We start from the raw sequence: 6,060 nt of genomic DNA on the forward strand, positions 1-6,060 counted from the left end.
CCAAAAGTGATTTCCCCCAAAGTGATGTCGGAGGTTTATTCCACAACTCAATCGCTCATATACAGGATAGCCCAACAAACTCAACTTTTTGCTGGGTATGGCAACCTTATCTTTCTATTTACATTGCTTTATGTGTCTATGTTGAAGCCAGAATTTGTTTCGACGCATTTTGTTCACTTCTCGCCGTGTATGAACTGCGTTACGAAAACACCAAGGCACAGCCGAAACCGAAACCCCGGCCTCAGTACTCCACTGCTCCATCCAGCAACATCGCCACGCCATCACGCCGCCGCATTCCTTTCTTCCTGGCCGCCGAGACGGCGGAGTTGTACGCGCTTGTCGAGTGGCTTTGTTGTGGTTGTTTTGAAGACAGCGGATTATTGTTTCGACGAAGATATGTCGCCTGTGATTTAAGGTAAGTGACTAGTCAACTTTTGGCACTTTACTTGTGTATTTAACAGGGCAGGGCTCTTCCGTTCCGTGTTAGACGTTTGCGTCGTCGGTTAGCCCTAATGTTTTTTGACAGCGACTGATTTTGAGGGTTACGTAGATCTGCCTTTCGACCGCGGATATTGCGTGCGGGACTAGAAACAGTAGGGCTGTTCGATTTACAGTCCCGGACTCACCGCCGATTCCCTGAAAGCAGTCAGGCATTCGATTTTCTTGTGTATCCTTATGGCTTCGGGGAATCATCGGACTCCGGCGGAATATCCGCGGTGAATTCGAGTCTGTAAATCGAAGAGCCCTATTGTTTGTGCCGTTTGTAGGCTTTTTGTTGAGCGAAGTAGGACCATACTGCTACGTTGGCTAAACGGTTTGGTGCTCGCAACAACCGATCGCCAATACGCGCGGTCGACCGCTCCAGGTTGAGTTCGCAAGTTTTTTTTTTTTTTTTTTTTGGTGGGTATTTCTTTTTAAGGAATTGCAAATTGTTCTTCGCATCATTTTTCGTACCTGGACTGGAGTGGTACGCTTTAGGTAACTTTTAGCCGAGGCACATAGCAGTCTACACTACACTGCAGGGATTGTCATTTTTCAAAGCGGTCACTCAGAAAAGTGCACTGGTACAAACAAGGCTCTCTGCGTTCAGATTGAGGGTACGATGGCTGAAATTGGCGTCACACTCGCAAGCCCCGCATGTGCAGTGAATGTTTGAGTGTTCCAATCGTTCGATAATCGCATATATGTTTGTGCATGTGCATCAGTAGCACCAAAAACGTTCATTCAACCCGAATTTGCTACCACGTCGAAACTACATGCGTATCGTGCGTCTGGTGCAGAGGTATAAGCAATGCTGGCCGCACTTGGGGAGCGTTTAAGCACTGCAACATTCACTACTGTCTCCGAATAATTCGCGGCCACGCGTGTTGCTCAGTTAAATTTTGTATTGGGCTCTCATTCTCTGGATGAGTGCACCCCGCACAAGAGCAAATGCTTCAAAAAAAAAAAAAAAGTGGGTCTCCTCTGGACTGGTTAAGGCCGAAGGTCTCTTTCTAGTAGCTTGTGTACATAATTGCACAGCAAATAATACACTCTGTTAAAAACACGACTTGATGTAAATAAATATAGTTCTAGAAAATATGCCGCTAGAGAATAGATGGGAGAACAGCCTTTTCTAGATGGTTAGATCACACTGAAAGTTTTTTCTTAATTTTTCAGAAGAGGATAACCTCTTTCTCATCGCAATAATTTTTTAAGCACTGGCTATTGTCATTATTGGCAGTAATGCATTATTGTCATGTTTCAAATTTTGCGGCCTATACCAATGTGTATCATTTTTGAAAATCGTTTCAATGCGTTTGATGTCAATGTGAGCACAACCTTAAATCTGGTTCCCTATGCTTCCCTAAGACATCGCGGCCATTATTAAGGACTAATTAGATTCATGTTTTGAAGGAAAAAAATTGTTGCCATGATATTGACGGTACCAGCTGAAAACATGCACTGACACATCATGTGGGCTTCAAGCTAGCACTGCGTGGGAAGAAGAATTGAACCTGGTTTAAGCTGCAATCACCTAGAAGAGACTTTAGAAACAAAAAAAATTGCTTCACTTGTATTGTTGTTCAGCAGTTCATCACAGCCTTTCCAGCCTCCTTTGGCAGAATTGCTAGGCTGTGTATAGCGTTCCGTCTAGACGGAACGCATCTGTCACTAAAGTTCCGTCCGGAGGAGACACAACTCGCGTTGAGAGCAGTCTTTCTTGATTTTTACCCATCCAGCAAAACAGCTACCGCTCACTGACTAGCCAGAATCACTGATAGTTATTAATCATTATAAATAATTACAGATGATCGGACTAACTCTAGCTCAATCTGGACAGATCTCCAAGTCGCCACCCGACGCCCGCTTCACAATATTTCAGCGAGAGCAGTCGGTCTTGATTTTTACCTAACCGGCCAAACCGCTTCCGCTCACTGACTAGCCAGAGTCACTGTTAATTATTAATCACTGGTAATAATTAGAGGAGATTGGGTGTAACTGGCGATGGCTACGTCGGCCTTGGCTCCAGTGAGCGGGAGCGGCTCGGCCGCTTGAGTAAAAAACCAAGACCTACTGCTCTCATCGCGTGAATTGTAAAGCGGGCGGGAAGTTTTGCTATTACAAAACGCTAACCACGGCCACACACACACACACACAAAAATGGTGCGAGAATCGAACCAGGGCCTACAACGTTCGTAGTCAGCCGCGGAACCACTACACCAAATCCCAGAATGAGAAATGGCGGCTAATTGGCTGGTTTTGATTTGGCGTTCAGTCTGGACGGAACTTTAGCAGTTTTTAGCATTCCGGCTGGACGGAACGCTAGGCACTCCCTAATTGTTAAGGCAACGTTATCATCATTTAGATCTGCGCTTTGTCACAGAATCGTGGAAGCAATTTGCCTTATAGCAATGAGAGAGCTCATCTCGGCACCTTTTTACGCATACATGAACTGGTCATAATGAACGGCATCTACTTCCAAAGAGAGAATTGAGTTAGAAGCTTGATCGTTGACATTGTCACTATGCTGTGATAGTCACTTCGGCCATCCTTACATCCAGGTAATGTGGTATTTTAACGTTCTCATATTTTCGCTTGGAGTGTGAAGAACACCTTGCTCGACACCTTAATATCGCATTTAGAACTTTGAAGGATTAAGGCTAACGCAACTTGCTTGTTGTTTGCCACTCACTTCTATTTTGCAGGCTACTGACTGTTACACCTTGCAGTGGAGATCAGCTGGCATGCCCTACTTGGTGGATGGACCTATCTGGATGGACCTCTCATCAGATGTCACTGGCTGTTTTTCAGGTTGGTTACAATTGGTGAGCACCTAGTTCTATACAATTGTAGTGCAATGCTATGACGTGCACTGTGAAATTCAGTTACCAGAACTTGCCTAATTTGACCGAGAGTGCAGTGCTTTGGTCTTCCAATAGCACTGTATATATATGCTGGTCGGCATCTTCTTTTCAGCAATTCATTGCTCTCCGAGTTTGGAATCAGTGAATTTGGATGTATTGTATTTAACGTCTTTATGTATTGTTTAACATGAACCTTTGCTGCCATTGTACATTGGACTGCTGAAACACAAGCACGAAGGTGGGAGTTCTTAGTAAAAAAGAGAACTAGGATGCACATGATGCAACATTTAGAAGTGACACAGCGGCTTGATATCCCCCTTTTCGTGCAGCCCACCGAATGCTCCTCTCCGCCTGTGAGAACGATAGCTCTCTTTTCCTCCGCCGCGTCGCCTGTGGTGCACGCTATCGGTGATGCGGTGGCGTCAATTCGGAAAGTGGCCACACAATCAGCCATCCGCGCTACAGTTCTTGGTTGGGCTGTTGTGTTATTGCGCTTCATGCTTCACTTGAGACACCTTGCTGAACAGGCTGCAATCACATATTTACATGGAGTAGATGCATGGTCCTTAATATGGGATTGCACTATTCAGCTTGTTTTACTGGAATTTTCGATTCTGTTGCGTATTCGTGACCTTTGGGCTTTTTCTGAAGGAACTTGGGGCTGCTGATGACGACAGGCGAAAATATCAAAGTGGCGTGGGACAGCTTAATTTTTTCCAGGTTCGGCTCAATGTGTGATCAGCTTAGGAGCCAAACTGGGTTCACAAGTGACAACTTTTATTGGATCTTAAAGAGGGCCTTGAGTACAAAACAGTCCCTAACTTTCTGCATTCCATCAAACATCCCCCTCTCTCTCTCTAGAAAATTTGTTCTAAGGTTCTTAATGAGGTGGTTTGGTCAAATAAAAGGAACGATGGGTCATTTTGCCGCGCTGGATGTAGCAAAACATGCTGATGTTGTAGTGTGTTGTCAACCGACATGCCTAGGAACATGGCGCTGTTTGTCTGGTGGCTGTCTGTGACAATACGGATAATGAAGAACCCTACCTCTTACACAGTTGAGCACACTAAAATTCAGGTTACGGAGCCGGTCATGCTTCCTGTTCCCGGTAAAAAAATACCCTAAGGGGATAACGTCAGCCGTGGAAAGCCCCCGCAGGACAAACCAAAGGAGCCTGCAGACTAATTCAGTGGCACCACCGGTTCAAGGTTCACAGCTTATATCAAGGCCGAAAATATGTCGACTTGGCAGCCATAAATTACTTTTTCCTGTATTGACATTTCGTCAGTAATCAGGCTGCAGTATGGTTCTTTTAGTGACCGCAAGCTTTGTCCCTCCACTTGAAGCCGTTCCTTTATTAGGTTTATTACTCGAGTCTCTTGCAGAAGGTCCGACAAGATTTTTAGTGTGCTTTGACACGGCAGCTTCAGCAGTTTTTTGCCCCTCACATGCTCGTATCCTTTACAAGAAGTCGCCTTCCACAACACTTTGCCGCAACGTGGGTTCCTGTCTAGTTAGCGCGCCTTATCACTATTGATAATCTGTTCCATGGCAAATTTGGCACACCCGTTCTCCTTCTTGTGAGGCTTCCGAAAGGGTCTTTAGTGCTTGCACAGCTCGGTTGTCCTCATAGTATTGTACTTTCTCTAAATTCATCACAAGTTTGCTGAAGTTTTTGCAAGCGTTCGTTTAGTCTGCACTTTCATCTCAAGACTGTGTGCGTTTCTTTTCGTCGCTTCAATGCATCCAACCAGGTTAATGTCATCTGGCCTTCTTCACTTTTCAATTTAACGTGTTCCTAACCTTCAACACACTCGCCTGAAGCTACATTTTTTTGCGCCTGGTATTCGCTGGCTGCGCTTTGAGCATAGAATTCTTCTAGACGAGGGTGTTTTGCTTCTTTCCCACCTGCTGCTAACGCATGTTCTCTTGAAATTCTCGGTTGCATGCATGCATGCTTGCATCTTACTAAAATCCTTTCCCGGGAAAGGCATTGCCACCATGCGATGCCTTTTAGAGCAGTGCCGGTCAAGAGCACCCTTCCATGACCTGAAGGGAGTCCTAGCAGGATGGTTTCCACTTAATTTGTTGAAAATGTTCTTTTTCTGCAGGCTTTCTATTTTTATGGCAAAGAGGAAGGGCAGAAGCAAGGGACCACATCGGAGTGACCATCTCAGAATGTTTAAGGAGGTATGTGAAATGTGAATATACATTTGTTTTGAGTTGATCTGGATTGTATAAGCTTTAGTGTGTAACTCAGTTTTTTTTTTCTTTTCAGCTGCCCACCTGTTCGAAGATAGTCACCGTATTTGATATTTAATGATAATATATTCAACGTTAAAACCAAGTTTGTTTTGTGTAATATTTTAAGCACCCCAGCACACACATCTAAGCTCTCATAAAATGGTTAAGTTTTCAGATCATTGTAGCAGGATAGCAGAAAAATGATCACGACATGAATGGACAGAGCAAAACGCATATGCAAGCTTACTTATTTGCTGCAAATCTTATTTTATAAATTTATTCGCAAGAAATGAAACCAGTTTTTAATTAGCATTGCATAGCATCTTTCCTTTTCATGTCGTCATCATTTTTTGCAATTTCGCATATCTGCCGTCATACTGTCACCCGAGCTGCCAGCATCGACGCTACCATTGCCATCAGCTACCGACGCATGCCGTCATCCATCACCCTGCCAGCATGCAGTCATCTG

General features: G+C 44.5%; 1 long non-coding RNA gene across 1 annotated transcript; it reads left to right on the top strand.

The window, feature by feature from the left end:
- Nucleotides 1–278: 278 nt before the first annotated feature.
- Nucleotides 279–5,694, top strand: LOC144143421 (uncharacterized). Its single transcript, XR_013317087.1, has 4 exons — nucleotides 279–415; nucleotides 3,189–3,294; nucleotides 5,459–5,537; nucleotides 5,626–5,694. It is a non-coding gene; the product is annotated as an uncharacterized LOC144143421 (long non-coding RNA).
- The last annotated feature ends 366 nt before the right edge of the window (nucleotides 5,695–6,060 follow it).

Source organism: Haemaphysalis longicornis, unplaced genomic scaffold (genome assembly GCF_048455015.1).
Source record: "Haemaphysalis longicornis isolate Haplotype H1 unplaced genomic scaffold, Haemaphysalis longicornis Haplotype H1 scaffold_1, whole genome shotgun sequence".
NCBI classification, from domain to species: Eukaryota; Metazoa; Arthropoda; class Arachnida; order Ixodida; family Ixodidae; genus Haemaphysalis; species Haemaphysalis longicornis.